Source organism: Phyllobates terribilis, unplaced genomic scaffold, assembly GCF_046119375.1.
Source record: "Phyllobates terribilis strain yellow unplaced genomic scaffold, ASM4611937v1 Scaffold_5__5_contigs__length_657084704, whole genome shotgun sequence".
NCBI lineage: Eukaryota > Metazoa > Chordata > Amphibia > Anura > Dendrobatidae > Phyllobates > Phyllobates terribilis.
In genome coordinates this window covers 638228524-638247858 of record NW_027362765.1, presented here as the reverse complement: position 1 = coordinate 638247858, position 19335 = coordinate 638228524, and the positions used below count along the sequence as shown (strand labels likewise).

At 46.8% G+C, this 19335-nt stretch overlaps 1 protein-coding gene across 2 annotated transcripts in view; it reads left to right on the top strand.

Moving 5' to 3' along the window:
* Positions 1-12193: 12193 nt before the first annotated feature.
* Positions 12194-19335, top strand: part of LOC141273810 (oocyte zinc finger protein XlCOF7.1-like) — a 75657-nt gene continuing 68515 nt past the window's right edge. For both annotated transcript variants that reach the window (XM_073686183.1, XM_073686182.1), the window contains exon 1: positions 12194-12573. The gene's annotated coding sequence lies outside the window, so the exon portion shown is untranslated. The remainder of the gene's footprint in view (positions 12574-19335) is intronic.

Genomic DNA, 19335 nt, shown 5'->3' with positions numbered 1-19335 from the left:
ACAGGTAAAAACAAAGGGGCACAAGGCTTCAAAAATGGCTCTGGCAAGGTGGGTCACATTTGTGATACATCTAGCCTATTCATCAGAAGGAAAAAATTCCTCCAGGAAATATTAGAGCCCATTCTACTTGTGCAATAGCCACGTCAAGGGCAGAACGAGCAGGACCATCTGTGGATCAAATATGTAGAGCTGCAACATGGAGAAGCTTAAACACCTTTTGCAAACACTATAAACTGGACATTCTGTCTGGCCAAAAAATGTCTTTCAGAAGGAAGGTCTTCCAAGCTAGAATCCCTCCCTGAATGTATACTCTGGTAATCTCCTGAGGGTGCTGTCAGGAGAGACTTCCTTGAAAGTAGGCATTAGACCTACCGGTAATAGGTTTTCCAGGAGTCCCTCATGACAGCATCTATTACATTCCCCCCCAATATTCCATTCTGCTGCGTGATGTTAACATCGATAGCAGGAAGCTAAATAAAATAGTGTTGCATCCATCCTGGTGTGGTACTTTAAAAATCACTGAAGGTATGGGTGGAGGGGGGGCCTTTTAAACTCTTCTGTGTTTTCTGTCCCTATTAGAGTTATGAAGGATGTCCACCTGAGGTTGCCGTCATGAGGGACTCCTGGAAAACCTATTACCGGTAGGTCTAATGCCTACTTTCTGGCATTTTGATTCCTTGTTACGCCGTTTACCGATTTTGGATTAATTTTTTTATATTTTAATTGGATTTTTACAAACACAGCAATACCAAATATGTGTATTTTTATTTTTAATGGAGGAAAGGCTGATATATGTTTCATTTTTAAAAACTTTTTTTATATTCACTTTTTACTGTATTTGTTTACTGTCAAGTCCCTTAGGGAACTTGTACCTATGATAGTCTGATCACTTGTACTATACACAGCAATATATAAACCAAAACTATAACCCATAAAGGGATAGTGAGTCCCAAATAGCATTAGCATAAAGCAGACGCAAATAATGATCAAGTGCAGGACAGGAAAACAATCCCTGGAAGTAATATATCCCTGATGAAGAATTTGTGAAACACACATTGTATGTTTGGTGGGTGAGCCCATTTGACTGTGAAGAGGTATACTATTGTATCCACACATTAATTGACTTTTTACTTCAATACAATTTTCCCCCTGGCATGCCACTCTTATTTCCTGTCCTGCACATTATCATTATTGGCTTCTGCTATACACAGCCAGGGCTGCCATCAGGGCACTACGGCCTTTACTGCTGTATGGGGCCCGGTGAGCAGAAGCACAGAGGGGGGCCCAGACCCAGTCACGGCCCTCCCATCTTGTGCTTCTGTCACCAGGCCCCAGAGTGTAACTAAGTGCTGTGCAACAAAGCACCGGCACACACCTCGGCGCTGGGAGGATTTTCCCGGAGCTTCACGGCCGTCAAACCTGAACGATTGCGCAGCACCAGCTCCCTTTGGATTTCTGGTTAGGTGCCGGCGCATACGCAATAACGTAATTGCGTATGCGCTCTACTGGCTGTTGCCAGTATACAAGAAGCGGAGCTGCGCCTGCAGGGGATCATAAGTGAGGTAGGTATGAAAAACTTTTTTTCTTTATAAAATGAATTAAATAAATGAGAGGAGGGGGAGGGGGACTGCAAATGATTAAGTGAGTGGGTGACGGGGGACTGCAAATGAAGTGAGAGGGGGACTGCAAATGATGAATTGAGGGTGGGGAGAGCAAATTAATTGAAGGTGGGGGTGGAGAAAGTAAATTGAAGGTGGGGGTGGAGAGAGCAAATGATGACTGGGAGGGGGGGGGAGCAAATAATGATGAATTTTGCAGGGCTTTGGAGTTGGTAAGCCAATTATCCGACTCCTCAATTTCCATTACTCCAACTCCCTCATACATGTTTAAGTGATAAATTTACTGTAGTCAAATGGTAACATCAGGCTTTTAATCTAAAATTATGATACTGTAGTGCCGGCGTCCCTGCCCTCTGCTAGGCAGGGACGCTGTTCCCCCTCACCGCTCTGCTCCGTGCCCAGCGTCCCTCTCCCGCTCTGCTGGCAGCGCGCGCTCCTTCCCGGCCACTGTGCTTAGGGCGCGCGCGCCCTCCCTCCCTCTTAAAGGGGCCGCGCGCGCCGTCCTAAGGAGTCCCCGGCCAATGGCCGGAGGACTTTACCGTATATAAGGCACCTCCTCCAAAATGGAGGTGCCCGAGCAATGTTGTTTGCACCTGTGTCTCACCTGTGCTTCAGCCCTCAGGTCCCGTTGCCAGTTACCTGCCAGATTCCTGCCTGATTACTTGCTACCTGCCTGCTAGTCTGTGGTCCGACGGTCTGCCTTACTAATCCTGTCAGTCTGTCTAAGGACCAGCCTGCCCGCTCACCTGGGAGCGCACATCAGATACCTGCCAGCTTGTCTGAGGTCCGACGGTCTGCCTTACTACTCCTGTCAGTCTGTCTAAGGACCAGCCTGCCCGCTCACCTGGGAGCGCACATCAGATACCTGCCTGCTAGCCTACCTGGAGGCTCCGCCGTCACGTGCTGTGACCACCTGCCTGTCCAGTGACTCCTGCCCGCTCACCTGGGAGCGCTCTTCTGTCGCCTGTCCGCTGGTCTTCCTGGAGGCTCCGCCGTCACTTGCTGTGACCACCCGTTCATCCAGAGACTCTCGCCTGCTCACCTGGGAGCTCACTTCTATCTTCAGCCGCCACAGGTCGTACCAACCCTATACCTAGAGACTGCCCCGGTCACTTGCCGTGACCTCCAGCCCGTTCACTCAGAGACTGTCCCGTTCACTCAGAGACTGTCCCGTTCACCTGCTGAGACCTCCAGCCCGTCTTCCCTGGTCGCCACCCGCTCCCTTACAAGGACCGCCTCCTTGTATAGTAGCTCTGAGGTTCCGCCTCCCAGACCCGTTACAGTTACAATAATCAAGATACTTAGATAGAACATAAAATAATTTATTGGAATACAACTATAGAACAAAAAGACATCGTTACTTACCGGTAACGGGATTTCTCGGAACCCATGACTGCACCACGGAGAGAGGGGATCCGCCCTTCAAGGACAGGAAACCTACGGATAAAAAGGGCGGCACCTCTCTCCCGCATCAGTTGTTTACAGAGCACAGAGAGGACCCCCAGGTAAGTAACACAAATTTTAACATTTTTAAAAGGAGCTTGCCAGACACACCCTGTGACTAAACATAGGTAATAAGTAAATGTGCACACCCATGTGTGAAGGGAGGGAATGTACGGGTGCCGTCATGGGTTCCGAGAAATCCCGTTACCGATAAGTAACTACGTCTTTCTCTTTCCCCATGACGGCACCACGGAGAGATTTGCAGAGAAGTGTCGTTTAGGGAGGGACCACCGCCTCCAGAACCCTTCTGCCAAAGGTAAGGTCCGAGGAAGAGGTTAGATGTGCTTAAAGAATGGAGAAGGGGAAGACCAGGTTGCAGCTCTACATATCTGCTCGATTGAAGCCCCAGCTTTCTCCGCCCAGGAGGCTGCCACTGCCCTAGTCGAGTGAGCCTTTAAATCCTCTGGGGCGGTTTCTCCGCTTGAGGAGTAAGCCAGGGAGATGGCGTCCCTTATCCACCTTGCCAGAGTGCTATTGGAAGCCTTCCGTCCCTTCAGAGATCCCTGGAAGCACACAAAAAGAGACCTGTCCTTCCTACACTCCCGTGTGGCCTCTAAGTACTGGATAATGCATCTCCTGACATCTAAGGTGTGTAGGACTTGTTTTTTGGGTTTGAGCAAAAGGAAGGGAGGGTGACCTCCTGTGACCTGTGGAAGAGTGATCCCACCTTAGGAAGGTATGCTGGGTCAGTCCTAAGTGTCACCCTGTCCTCTAGAATTTGCGTAAAGGGGGGTCCTGCTGATAAGGCTTGTATGTCGCTAACCCTACGTGCCGATGTGAGGGCTACTAGGAGAGATGTCTTAAGAGACAGAATTTTAAGAGATGCATTCTCTAGAGGTTCAAAGGGACGTTTGGTCAGGGCTGAAAGAACTAAATTTAAGTCCCAAGGAGGAGTATTCCGGGAGGGGATGGGCCTGGACCTATGAGATGCCCTGATGAATCTGGAGATCCACCTATCCCTGGCCAGGTCGCAGTTATATAGGGCTCCCAGTGCCGCAACCTGAACCTTTAGAGTGCTTGTGGCCAACCCCTGCTCCAACCCCTTTTGAAGGAACTCTAAGATGGCAGTAATGGGGGCCTCCCCTAATACTTTCAAACCTATGAATAAGAGGAATTTTTCCCAGGTTTTACCGTAGAGCCTGGTGGTTACGGGTTTCCTACTCTGCAGTAGGGTGGAGATTAAATTGGGGGAAAAACCTCTATCTCTTAAGAGCACCCTCTCAAAATCCAGGCTGTCAGGTGCAGGTTTGCTACCTGAGGGTGAAGGACTGGTCCCTGAGAGAGGAGATCCGGAATTTCCGGAAGGACCCAGGGGTCGGAGGTGGACATTATCCTCAGCCAGGAAAACCAAGGCCTCTTTGGCCAGAAGGGGGCGATCAGAATTAGGTTTGCCTCGTCTTCCCTGATTTTCCTCAGAACTGCCGGAATGAGAGCAATCGGAGGAAAGGCATAAGCTAGCTGGTGGTTCCATGGGATTGAGAAGGCATCTAAAGCTGCTGGGTTCCCCTTGGGGTTGATTGAGCAGAATATGTCCACTTTTTTGTTTTGCCAGTTGGCGAATAGGTCTATGGAGGGGATTCCCCAAGCCTTCGTGATTTGGTTGAACACCAGCTGATTCAGCTCCCACTCGCCCTGTCTCAGCTGGGTCCTGCTCAGGAAAGTCTGCCGTGATATTTTCTGCCCCCTTTATGTGGAGTGCCAATAGGGACTCTAGATTGTTCTCTGCTACCTGGAGGATGGAACTTGACACTTGTAGAAGAGAATGGGACCAAGTCCCCCCTTGGCTATTTAAGTATGCCACCACTACTTTGTTGTCAGAAAAAACTCTCACATGGTGACCTCGTAGAGTGTTTAAGAATTCCAAGAGGGCATATTTTACCGCCAGAAGTTCCCTCATGTTGGAAGATACCCCTTCCGAATCCGTTGACCAGACTCCCTGAGCTATCTGGTCGTTTAGATGAGCCCCCCACCCCCTGGGGCTTGCATCTGTCGTTAGGACCTGTGACACTGATATTGTCCACGGAATGCCTCAGGCTAAATTGTCCCCCTCTGTCCACCATGTTAGGGAAAGCAAGGCTTTTGATGATCTAGTTAGCCGACCTTCTAAGTGCCCTTTTAGTGACCTTTCCGCCCCCAAGATTTCCCATTGTAAGTCCCTGGTGTGCAACTGAGCCCAGCGGACCCCCGGGATGCAGGCAGTCATGGAACCTAGGAGGGACATTGCTCCCCGCAGTGTCATATAGGGATGGTTCTTTACATGGGATACTCGGGCCATCATACTCTGGATTTTCACTGCCAGGAGATGGCATTCCTGATTCCTTGAATCTAATAGGATACCTAAATACTCTTGCACTTGATCCGGCTCCAACCTGGATTTTTTTAGATTCATTAGCAAGCCTTAATTCGTCAAGGAACCCATGACACTTGCTAGATGGTCCTTGCAATGGTTGAACGAGTTGCCTATTATCAGCAGATCGTCTAGGTACGGAACTATTAGGATGTTCTGCTCCCTCAGATGGGCCATCACCTCTGCCACTATTTTTGTGAAGACCCTCGGGGCTATCGCTAACCCGAAGGGAAGAGCCGCATATTGGTAGTGTTTGATTATGCCTTTCAGCGGTATCGCTACTCTCAGGAACTTCTGGTAGTCTCTGTGTATGGGGACGTGATAATAGGCATCCTTCAGATCCAGGACAGCCATAAAACAGTCTGGGAACAACAATTTCACTGATGTTTTTATTGATTCCATCTTGAACGATTGTACCTTTAGAAATTTGATCAATTTTTTTAGGTTCACAATAGTCCTGAACGTCCCATCTGGTTTTTTTCTGAGGAACAGAGGGGAGTATAATCATTTGCCTTCCTCCTGAGCTGGGACTTCCTGAAGGACTGCTTTGCCTATTAGGCCTAGAACCTTCTGTTCTAGAGCTAGTTGTTCTACCCCTGAAGATCTCACAGGGGTTATGACAAAATTTGGACGGGGAATGGAGAGGAACTGCAATCTTAGTCCTGATTTTATCAGGTCTAAAATCCAACATCTATTTGATATTTTCTCCCAGGCCGGGAGGAAATGGAGAAGTCTCCCCCCCACCTGGGGCTGCCTTTCATTGGGCGGGTTTCCTGTTGTCACTGGGGGGCCTGTTAAACATTAACCCCTTGGCCTTTTTTTGTCTCCTATCTTCCCACCTTTCCTGGTCTTTGGGGGGTTTCCTATGCATAAACTTCCTGCTCCAAAAGGACTTCCTAAATGAAGTACCGGAGAGGACCCGGAAGCGTTTTTTTGTTATCCACGGCTTTATCAAGGATATCATCCAGGGTAGATCCGAATAGGAACCCCCCCTCACAAGAGATGGAGCACAGCCTAGATTTTGTCTGGAGGTCGCCCGGCCAGCATTTGAGCCAGAGGGCCCGTCTAGCTGCGTTAGAAAAACTCCCAGCCCTGGCTGCCAGTCTGACGGAATCGGCTGAAGCGTCAGCCAGAAAAGCTGCTGCGCCCTTCATTACTGGGATGGAGTCTATTATGCGGTCCCTTGACGTTTTATTTCTTAGTTGCGCTTCTAGCTGATCTTGCCAGATCATTTAAGATCTGGCTGTGCATGTGGCTGCCACTGCGGGTTTCAACCCCCCTCCTGCCACCTCCCAAGCTCCTTTCAGAAAGGAGTCAGCTTTCTTGTCCATTGCGTCTCTCAGCACCCCCATGTCTTCGAAGGGCAGGGAATTTTTTTTAGAGGCTTTGGCTATCGCCACGTCTAATTTGGGCGCCTTTCCCCAGAAGGAGCATACTGGGTCCTCGAAGGGGTATTTCCTTTTAGGCGACAATAATCCTTTCCTCTCCGTTTTTTTCCATTCCCTCTTAATAAGAGAGTGTACCTTATCATTAAGAGGGAAAGATATCCTTTTCTTTTGTTCCAGGCCACTAAACATCATATCCTGGACTGTTTTTTTAGGGCGAGGATCTATGAACCCCATAGTGGACCTAACTGCTTTAATCAGACTATCTGTACCCTCTATAGGGAAACAGCTATGACCCCCATCCCCGGAAGATGACGAAGATGATAAACAGAATGAATCGGAGACCACCCCCTCCTCGTCTGAACTACTAGATTCTGACACCAGGGATAGGTGTCTAGTTTTCCCTTGTTTCTTCTCCCCCCTTCTGCAGGGACTTAAAGGTATCCTCAACCTGAGAATTAATAAGGGATCTGAGTTCTGAAGCGAACTTTGGGGTCTCCTCACAGATTGTCTGTTCGATGCATGAGTTGCACAGTCTTTTTTTGCCACGTGGTGGGCAGATCTTCTGTGCAAAGTGCGCAGGTCCTGTGCTTGTGCTTGGACTTGCCCGTACTCTTCCTTCCCTGAGAGGAAAAGAGAGGGGGGCCCCAAGTTACAAGTGAGCTTTCACGAAGATCACTTACCAACCCGTTGTAAGAGGGAATACCGGATTTGAAGAGGAACCTGTCCCAGTAGCTGGGTCTTTCTTCGAGGTTGACGCCACGCTTGAGTCCTTGCCGCGTTGTGAAGACCTGCCAGACCGTCCGCTCCCGCCGTCACCTTGGCTGTGTTGTCGTGGAGGGTCCTTTTATACGATTCCCGCGTCTGAGGTGATGGTGAGTGGGGGTGCAGGGGCTGCACCTCCTGTAGCTCCTGCTCACTCATAGCTGAAGAGTGCCAGAGTCTCTATAGGGGTCTGCCCCCCTTCTGGCCTGCCACCTCTGAGCCATGAAGTGCGCCCCCCCTGGCTAGGCCACCGCTGTGTACCTCCAGCGTGGGGGACGCCCCCCCCTCATGCGCGCTCCCCTGAAAGCCCCGGCAAGCATCCGACCTGGGCCCAGAGCTCAGGCCTACTCACCAACCTGAGCCCCGGAAGCCCCGCCATACTTACCAACCTGGGCCCCGACACCACTGGAGACCACGGCGGTCCAATCCCTGCGTCGCGTCTCCCTGCCACCCTGAAGGCCCACTGCCGAGGCAGGGAACCCCCGCTGCCTGAACCGGTCTGGCCGGGCCTGGTAAGTCTATCTTTTCTTTCATCTTCGTTTCTTTCACTTTCTCTCTTTTTCTTATCTGTAGGTCCCCGTCAAGGACAGGAAACCAACTGATGCGGGAGAGAGGTGCCGCCCTTTTTTATCTGTAGGTTTCCTGTCCTTGAAGGGCGGATCCCCTCTCTCCGTGGTGCCGTCATGGGGAAAGAGAAAAAAGTTTGCATATTTACAATTTATTATACACTATGCAGTAAGTGGAAAAAATCTGTTTTCAACAAAAACGTACTGAATAACATTTGAGCAGTCTATCAATTTGTTGTCCACTACTTTATATGAACCCCCCAATGTATCCCCCCGGGGCCCAGAAGTGTTTTTGTAAATAACTTGCGGTGCCTTTTCTGCCTCTGAGGGGCGCTATAGCTGGCCGCTCAGAGGCATCACGTAACCCGTCACTGATGTCACGTCAAGTGAGGCGTGACATCAGTGACGCGGTCCCCGCGGTGGATGCTGGGTTGTGGGCGGGGTGACATGCTGGGTCACCCCGCCCACAGCCCAGCATCCACCGTGGAACGCAGAAGTGAGTAGCCTCTGCTGCAGCCGGAACTTGTCATGACATCAATGGATGTCAGAGTCTGATGTAGCCGGGGGTCACGTGACGTCTGAGCGGCCAGTGATAGTGCCGCTCACAGGCAGAAAAAGCACCACAAGGTATTTAGAGAAACACTTATGGGCCCTGGGGGAATACATTGGGGGATCATATAAAAGTAGTGGACACCCCCTTTTAAGGCTAGAGAACAGCCTCTCTACACTAACTTGGGTTGGTGGCAAAGCAGTAACCACATGGGCAACATCTCTAACAATTTGCAGTCAGTTTTGATGAACGATTGAACTCTTCTACATCTTTGAGAGCAAGTGAAAAATTTTGCTGAAATATGGTCAATCTGTTCTCTATGGGAGTGGAATCTTTTTCCCTGCGACAACGCTTTGCATGCTCCATGTCTTACAAATACCTGTTTGTTAGGCAATCCCTGCATGTATTACAGCTGTTTAACAGCCGTGACACATGCAGCGGCACTAACAGAGGCCGAGCACCCGAGCGTGCTCGCCGAAAGGGTTAACAATACACGCTCGATCAACACTAATGGCTATATATGTGATATGATTCAATGGGAATTGTTAATGTGTGATTGCTGAGGACAGGGTGCAGAAGTGGAGTATTTCCAAGAGTGGGTGGTGGGACTGTGCAAGGTTCGATGGGCAGAGGCAGCGCTGGGGTGAAACCTGGGCGGAGTATCAAGGGGGCCCCGAAAATGTTGCCAATATGGGGCCTTGAAATTCCTGATTGCAGCCCTGTACACAGCAATACCATAGTTTGGCTATGTATAGCGAAAATCACGGTCTCCTATGAATGCTGGCCACAGGATGACAGTCACAGAAGTACAGTCATGACAGGCGCATAGAATGACACGCACACCTTCCCAGCGCGCATTAAATACTGCTGTTGCAGATTGACAGCAGCATTTAACAGGTTAACAGCCGCAGGCGGAGCTCCACTCAACCTGCAACTGTTAGTCAGATGATGGCTGAATAACACAGCCATCATATGCCAGGAAAGATGCGGGCTCTGCTTGCGGGCCAGCATTCAAGTCAAAGAGCCAGTATATGATGTACCACTATGTCATATATCGGTAAGGGGTTGAAAGGGTTGTCACAATATGTGACTTCACACTGACAAATTGTGGCATGATTCCTAAATATTAGCGCTGCAAGTGGTCATGTGACCCATGTATACTTTTTACATACTTGTGGTCACATGCCTGTGCTTTGCTCAATAAAAGTGAATTGAGAGAAGCTAGACGAGACTAGTCAGCATGTGTATGCAAATCGCATTCATGTGATCACCCACACAAGGAATACCAGGGAATCGTGACAGCATGTGTACATGTGTGACTCGTGGAAGCCCTACCCTGGGAGATGGGGGACTCGGAGCCGGGTCCTGTGATGTAGATGGGGTGCAGCCGTGGCCCGGACCAGCTCCGTGCCCAGGGTCGTCGCACTTTAAAAAGGATGGTATGGGCTTGTCCGGGTTGAGTGGCTGATCTCGACTACGCCACCTGTGGCACCTGGTGAAGGCCACCAGCGCTGCTGCAGTCCGCTGAGGCATGGTATTATGGCAGCAGTCGTTGTTACTACTCCCCACAGGCGGAGCAGGGCCTCAGGGCAGAGGGACAGGATGGAGGGGGTAGTAGTCTAGGAGGTCTGGTGCTGCGTAGTGTGGTGTAATGCAGAATAGAGTCCGGAGGCCATAGGCGTTAACTTCCAGGGATTTTTACTCACGTTGAAGAGTACAGCTGCAAGGCTTCTCCCTGCTCCTCACGGAGTTCTGCGGTCACCAGAGATGGGGGGGGGGGTCCGACAACCTCTGAGTAAGTCCAGTGTTCGATCAGGACCCTGCACCAGAGTGTTCCTAGACTTCAGACCGGGTCCTTTCCTGTCTGTGTGTGTGTGTAAATAGGCCGGGTCTCCCTCTGAACTCCTCTCAGAAAAAGGGTACGGGTGGCAGGTCCGCTCCTTCCGTTACCCGGTGGGATCCTCAGGGCCTACCGGGCTTTCCTGACCAGGACGTGGAGTAGCAAGGTCAGGTGTCGGGGGCCGGTACCCCTCTTGCAGCTGGAATCCCTCTGAATAGATCAGCATAGCGAGGACAGGTGGCGTATACCGCTCCGTCTGCATCCTCCGTGGGTTCCATTTGCGGTGGAGCTACACTCCCGAGCTCCAGGCAGTCTTGGTCATGGTCCTTGACCGGGTTGAGACATCCATTATCTGCAACCTGCCCCTCGACCCAAGGCCAGGGTACGAGGGCCGTGTCTCCCTCCGCTGCAGGTCCACACAGGATCCACGTTCAGCGTGGGAGATCACAATACAAGAGACATCAAAAGGCCCAGAACCAAGATGGCTGTGTATTAAATATGAATTATTAAGTGTCACTAAAATGTGAGTCCTCCACCCTCACCCACTAATTGGTTCCCCTAACTCTTGGTTCCCCAGTCTCCCGAGTACCAGGAGGGGCAGCACCTAGTGCATTTTAGCTCCCTCTGGTGGGAGAAATGTGGTGTTGGATGCAGAGGTGGGGTCCTGACCATCACACTGTTCTTACCTCAGAGGAGGAACACTACACTCCATTAGAGAAGTGCAGCATTCCTGTGGCGGTCGAACCCTCAGGCGCGCCACATACACTGTCACAATTCGGCAGTCTTTAGTCCCACGCTTGAATAAACCATTTAAAGAGACCCAAGGACCAGAGTTTTGCTACTTTGCCTGGGAGCAGTATAATATAGGGACAGAAACCCCAGAGATGTATTAATTGACTGCTTGCTGTAGTTTTGACAATACAGTGTTTGATCAGCAGGAGCTTGTGACTGTAAACCTACAGCAATGTACACTTCCATACTCATGAGCTCTAGCTATCCTCCCCCCCTTTTAGTCACAGTAGTAACCACTGATTGGCAGCTTTCTGCCTATGCACAGTGACACAGAAAGCTGTCATTCATTATTGTGGGCAGAGTTATTAAGAGATTTTGTAGATCTGCAGCAGTTGGAACAGAAATTATAAGGTTATGTGTGCACAATCAGGAATTGACCTCAATTAAAGAAATTTCTGCAGCGTTTCGGCAAGGTTCTGCACTTCTTAGCAGCAGAAATGCTGCTGAAATTCCACGCATTTTTACCTGGGGTCATGCGTTTTTTCTAATACATTGTTTAGGAAAAATGCAGGCAAATCCGCACAAAAAGTGGACATGCAGCTTCTTTTTCTGTACATGAAGTCCTGTCAGGAAAATTCTTGATCATGTGCACAGATCTTCCAAAATCCCATAGAAATTGCAGGGATAAGGTGTGCAACATTTGGAGATGTTACACCAGTCCGAGCAAGCTCCTCCAGTGTGGGTGGGGTGTGGCAAGGTGGCAGGGGGGCTCAGGACTGTCCCTGCAAATATAAGCTTCACTCCGCTGTGACGTCATGGAAAGGGCCTGCCTCCTATGGTAATAGTAGCTCCCATTGTCCCATGCACAAGGGTTGATCACATGACTGTGACATCATCAAAGGTCCTATAGGCAGTGTAATGTAAGCAGGAGCAGGAAAGGAGCCCACCTTCCATCACGCTCCAGCCTTAGTGTAGCGTCCTGGGCACGAGTCATGATTCTGATCTCACAATTGCATCAATTCCAGCAATCTACTACTGTCTGAGTAGTAATACTTTCTCCCGTTCTTCCGCCACACACGGCAGATTGTGCCCTTGTTCTCGGGTTTAGTTTCATCTAAAAAAAAAAAAAAAATTTAGACTTGACCTATGCATGTGACTGATCACATGACCATGACATCATCAAAGGTCCTGTGGTCACCAGGCGAAGAAGAGTCACCACTGTAGATGCATGTGGTGTGTGAGCGTGAGGTCCAGCAGCAGCAGCAGGTATGTGCCATAGCACTAGCCCGGGTATCCGGGGAGGAGGCTCCAACAGCCAGGCAGCGCTCACAGCTGCACCTCCACCTCTAATGCTTCCCCTTTAAGACAATGGCATAGATCAGATACTGCTTAGTGGGGTTTCACAATTCTCCACCAGAAGGTTCCAGACAGGTGGGACGTACTAAAAGGAATGAATATTAAGAATGATCATAACTTATTCATACAAAAATAAAGAGACATAATAGGCTTCATGAACACCGTAGATATGGGGTTAACATGGAATATATGCAAATTTTAGAGGAATGAGCACACATCCCATATATACAGGAGTATATTGTGTTCCCTCTCCTTGTTATATGGGAATGTACATGGAATATGTGCAGATTATACAGGAATGAGCACATGTCCCATATACACACATGGTCAAAATTGTTGGTACCCCTCGTTTAATGAAAGAAAAACCCACAATGGTCACAGAAACAACTTGAATCTGACAAAAGTAATAATACATTAAAAATCAATGAAAATTAACTAATGAAAGTCAGACATTGCTTTTAAACCCTGCTTCCACAGAATTTTTAAAAGAATTAAACTCCTCAAATAGGCCTGGACAGAAATGATGGTACTCTTAACTTAATATTTTGTTGAACAACCTTTTGAGGCAATCACTGCAATCAAATAATTCCTGTAACTGTCAATGAGATTTCTGCACCTCTCGACAGGTATTTTGGCCCACTCCTCATGAGCGAACTGCTCGTGTTTGAAGGTTGCCTTTTCCAGGCGGCATGTTTCAGCTCTTTCCAAAGATGCTCAATAGGATTTAGGTCAGGGCTCATAGAAGGCCACTTCAGAATAGTCCAATGTTTTCCTCTTAGCCATTCTTGGGTGTTTTTAGCTGTGTGTTTTGGGTCATTATCCTGTTGCAAGACCCATGACCTGCCACTGAGAACAAGTTTTCGGACACTGGGCAGCACATTTCTCTCTAGAATCCCTTGATAGACTTGAGATTTCATTGTACCCTGCACAGATTCAAGACACCCTGTGCCAGATGCAGCAAAGCAGCCCCAGAACATACCAGAGCCTCCTCCATGTTTCACAGTAGGGACAGTGTTCTTTTCTTGATATGCTTAATTTTTCTGTTTGTGACCATAGAGCTGATGTGCCTTGCCAAAAACTTCCATTTTTGTCTCATCTGTCCGTAGGACATTCTCCCAGAAGCTTTGTTGCTTGTCAACATGTAGTTTGGCAAATTCCAGTCTGGCTTTTTTATGATTTTTTTCAAAAATTATGTTCTCCTTGGTCGTCTCCCATGAAGTCCACTTTGGATCAAACAACGACGGATGGTGCGATCGGACACTGATGTTCCTGGAGCTTGAAGTTCACCTTTAATCTCTTTGATTTGTCATCAGTTTTCATCCTGCGGCCACGTCCAGGGAGGTTGGCTAGAGTCCCATGGATCTTAAATTTCTGAATAATATGTGCAGCTGTAGTCACGGGAAGATCAAGCTGCTTGGAGATGGTCTTGTAACCTTTACCTTTAACATACTTGTCTGTAATTTTCTTTCTAAGCTCCTGAGACAACTCTTTCCTTTGCTTCCTCTGGTCCATGTTGAGTGTGGTACACATCATGTCACCAAACAGCACAGTATCTGTAGCCCTATATACAGGCCCACTGACTGATTACAAGATTGTAGACACCTGTGATGCTAATTAGTGGACACAACTTGATTTAACATGTCCTTTTTGTCACATTATTTTCAGGGGTACCATCATTTCTGTCCAGGCCTATTTCAGGAGTTTAATTTTTTTTTAATTCTGTTGAAGCAGGGTTGAAAAGCAATGTCTGACTTTAATTTGTTCATTTTCATAGATTTTTCATTTACTATTACTTTTGTCAGATTCAAGTTATTTCTGTGACCATTGTGGGTATTTCTTTCATTAAACAAGAGGTACCAACAATTTTGACAACGAGTGTATACAGGTGTAGATTGTATTCCCTGTGCTTGTTATATGGGAATGTACATGGAATATGTGCATACTATTGAGGAATAAGCACATATTCCATATGTACAGGAGTATATTGTGTTCCTTGTGATTGTTATATGGGAATGTACATGGAATATGTGCATACTATTGAGGAATAAGCACATATTCCATATATACAGGTGTATATTGTGTTCACTGTGCTTGTTATATGGGAATGTACATGGAATATGTGGCACACTGGAGCAAGGTAATGCCAAGCGTGTGGCACAAAAGACAGGAAGGAAAGGAAAGAGGAGTCCCCTAAAACACTCATCTGAGACTGCATCCTGCTCTCCCCATCATCTCGAGACCTTCTGATCCCAGATACCCCAAAGGTCTCAGCAGGATGCGGCACATACGTGACAGTACCCCCCCTTCTACGATGGACCTCAGAACCAGGTTTATCCAGATGAGTTGCATGGAAAGAATGAAGCAACCTACTGGCATTTGCTTCCGATGCTGGTACCCACATTCATTCCTCTCGACTATAACCATTACAATGCACCAGGTACTGAAGGGAATGGCAAACAAAATGAGAATCAACCATTCTTGCTACCTGAAATTCCAATTTACCATCCACCATGACCGGAGGAGGTGGTAAGGGTGACAGTTCCAATGAAGCAACATATTTTTTGAGCAAAGATCTATGAAACACATTGTGGATTTTAAGTGCTTGTGGTAACTCAAGACGAAAAGCTACAGGATTAATGACTGAGACCACCTTATATGGACCAATGAACCTGGGACCTAGCTTCCAGGAAGGAACTTTTAATTTTATATTTCTGGTAGGTAACCACACAGTCATTTACACACAGGTCCGGACCTGGCATACATTTTTTTTTTTTTTTTTTTTTTTTTTTTTTTTTTTATTAGCCATGCGTTTATATCTGTTCCTCATAAGCTTCAGGTTTTTCTGTATCCCTTGCCATACAGAAAAGAGCAAAGAAAAACGTTCCTCTTCAGGAACCCACAAAGAACCTTCCCTAGTGAAAGTACAAAACTGAGGGTGGAAACCGTATGCACCAAAAAATGGTGACTTACCAGTGGACTTATGATGACGATTGGTCATCTTACCTTTGGCAGAATTTTCATTAAACAATCTTCCTGATTCTCCAAAATGAAACACTTAAGGTAGGTCTCTAAGCATTTATGCATTCAGTCTGACCATTCGATTGAGGATAAAAGTCACAGCAAAAAGATAGATGCACCCCGAGGTGAGAACAAAAAGCCCTCCAAAATTTAGATAGAAACTGGGTCCACCGATCTGAAACCACATCTGAAGGAACCCTGTGAAGCTTCACAATCTCACTGATAAACACTTGAGCCAAGCATTTGGCATTCTGAAGAGCTGATATGGCAATGAAGTGTGCCATCTTGCTAAACCTGTCCACCACCACTAAGATCACCGTTTTTCCAGTGGATGAAGGAAAGTAATAAAATCCATAGACAGATGTGTCTATGGTCTATCAGGAATCACTAATGGTAGGAGAGACCTGGACGGATGAGTATGCTCACAAATGTCGCAGGTAGACACAATATCAACAATATCCTGATGTAACCTTGCCCACCAAAAACAATGAGAAAGAAGGTCCAAAGTTGCTTTTCTACCTGGGTAACCTGCAAGAACCGAGTAATGATATTCTAACATTTTATGACGCAAATTTAAAGGCACAAAAGCCTTCAACACCTCCCACTCAAGATCTGAGTAAACGGTGGAAATGACTACTCCCTCTTGTAGAATAGGAATAAAGTCATCCGAACTACCTTCCTGAGAGAAACTGCGAGACAAGGCATCAGCCTTGGCGTTCTTAACCCCAGGACGGTAAGTGACAAAGATATTAAACCTAATGAAAAATAAAGCAAGTAAATAACTCTGCACTCAAATTGCAGTGAATGAAATAAATGATTTTAATGGCAATCCAATCGGTTAGTGTTTCGGTCTTAGCAATTAGACCTTCATCAAAACTGATTGCCGTGCGCTTAGCGCCGTTCTATAGCAACGCATGTCGCATTACCTACAGCTCTGCACTTTGCCGTGTGGTACCTCTTGTATTTTGCCAATCAATTCTGATGAATGAGTAATTGCTTAGACCGAAACGTTAACCAATTGAATTGCCATTAAAAATAATTTGTTTCATTTACTGCAATTTGAATGCCGAGTTCCTTTCTTGCATGTATAGGGGGTGAAACCCTACTTGAGCACCTGACCTCTAAACCAGGGAGTGTCGTATACTACTACACCACATTGGTGAAGCATAAAGACCATCTAGCTAGTCTCGGAGTAAGACGTTTAGCAGGTTCCAGATACAACAAATTTTTATGGTCTGTAATCACCATGACCGGGTGAGCTGCGCCCTCCAGAAAATGATGCCACTCCTGAAAAGCCAACCAGCCAGAAGTTCCCTATTCCCAATATCCTAGTTTTATTTGTCCTGTGATCATTATTTTGAGAAAAAAAGGGCATTGACGCCGCTTACCAGGAGACGACCCTTATGTTAAAGCGGCTCCAACCCTCACCTCAGAAGCATCACCCTCAACCATAAACGGTTGAGAAACATTGGGTTGAATAAGTACAGGTGCTGTGGCAAAACATTCCTCAGGGAAAAAAATGGCCAGCGGGCAAGGACTGTCCAATTACACAAATCCGTGTCATTTTTGGTCATGTCAGTAAGAGGTTTGACAATCTAAGAAAACTTCTTGATAAACGTTCGATAGTAATTGGCAAACTCCAGAAAATGTTGTAAGGCTTTCAGATTTTCCAGTGGATCCCATTCCAGTACTGCACGGACCTTACCCGGGTCCATCTGGAAACCTGAAGACTAGACCAGGTATCCTAAAAATTGCACCGCCTGTACGGCGCATACACATTTTTCAAGTTTAGCATACAGTTTATTTGCCCGTAATATCTGTAGCACCTGCCTGACGTGTAACTGATGGGTCTCAAAATCGGACGAGTAAATTGAAATGTCATGAAGGTATACCACTGCAAATTTGCCCACCAGACGACAAAAAATGTCATTGACGAAATGTTGGAAAACGGTGGAAGCATTAGTCATACCTAATGGCATGACAAAATTTTCATAATGCCCTTCAGGAGTTTTAAAGGCCGCTTTCCACTCCTCCCCTTCTTTGATTCTAAACACATTATAGGCCTCCCTTAGGTCCAACTTGGAGAACCATTTAGCGCCAACAATCTGATTCAATAAATCTGGCATGAGTGGAAGGGAATGAGGGTCTCGGGTGGTAATCCGATTTAAACTCACGAAAGTCTAAACAAGGACGCAGGCCCCCCCATCTTTTTTCTTGACAAAGAAGAACCCTGCCACCACGAGAAGAGGAGGGTATAATATGTTCTTTAGCAAGACTTTTGGTGATCTAATCTTTCATAGCTGGCCTTTCAGGTCCAGAAACATTGTACAATCTGGCTTTAAAGAAAGCAAATGCACTATGCAATGATTAAGAACTCATAGTTCGAAACACATTTGCTGATGTCCTCCTAAGCGGGTGTTTTAATTTTCTATATAACCTAATAAAATACAATTGATTTTAGAAGATTGTTACAGATGGATTCTCCTCTGCTTCCTAAACAATCTGGCTTTGGGTAGTTTTGCTCCAGGGAGCAAGTTAATGGGGCAATCATAATCATGATGGGGGGGGGGGGGATTCTTGCCACCCCTTTTCTGAGAATACATCCTCAAAGCCGGACAGAAAAGAGGGTAAGGTTTTAGTGGAGACGGTAAAGAGAAGAGTATTCAGGCAGTTATTCTTACAGAAATTACTCCACCTACTGTTGAAACCAGAAGTTTACATACAGTATATAAAAAGACACATATGCATGTTTTTCTCAATATCTGACATGAAATCAGAATAAACCTTTCCCGTTTTAGGTCAATTAAGGTTACCATAATTTTTAATATTTGCTAAATGCCAAAGTAGTGAGAGAGAGAATTTTTTAAGGCATTTTTATTACTTACTGCAAAGTCAAAAGTTTACATACACTAAGATTACTATGCCTTTAAACAATTCTGGACTGCCCATATGATGTCATGTGTTTGGAAGCTTCTTGCAACATCTGAGTTAATTAGAGATACACTTGTGGATGTATTTTAATGCACACCTGAAACACACTGCTTCTTTGTGTAGCAGCATGGGAAAGTCTAAATAAATCAGCCAAGATATCAGGAAGAGAATTGTGGACTTGCACAAGTCTGGCTCATCGTTTCAATTTCAAGAAAACCTGAAGGTGCCTGGTTCATCTGTGCAAACAATTATTAAGTATAAGCAAGATGGGCATGTCCAGCCATTATACCGCTCAAAAAGGAAACAGGTTCTGTGTTCCAGAGATGAACATGCTTTGGTCTGACATGTGCATATTAACCGAAGGTCAAACGCAAAAGACCTTGTGAAGATGATGGCGGAAGCTGGTAAGATTGTGTCAATATCCACAGTTTAGCGAGTACTGTATCAACATGGGCTGTAAGGCCACTCTGTCAGGAAGAAGCCATTACTCCAAAAGAAACAAAAAAGCTAGATTAAGGTTTTCAAATTCACACAGGAACAAAGACCATAATTTTTGGAGACACGTCCTGTGGTCTGATGAAACTAAAACGTAACGATAGTCATAATGCCCAAAAAGTTATGTTTGGAGGAAAAAGGGAAAAGCTTGGAAGCCTAAGAACACCATCCCAACTGTGAAACATGGGGGTGGCAGCATCATGTTGTGGGGTTGTTTTGCTGCAGGAG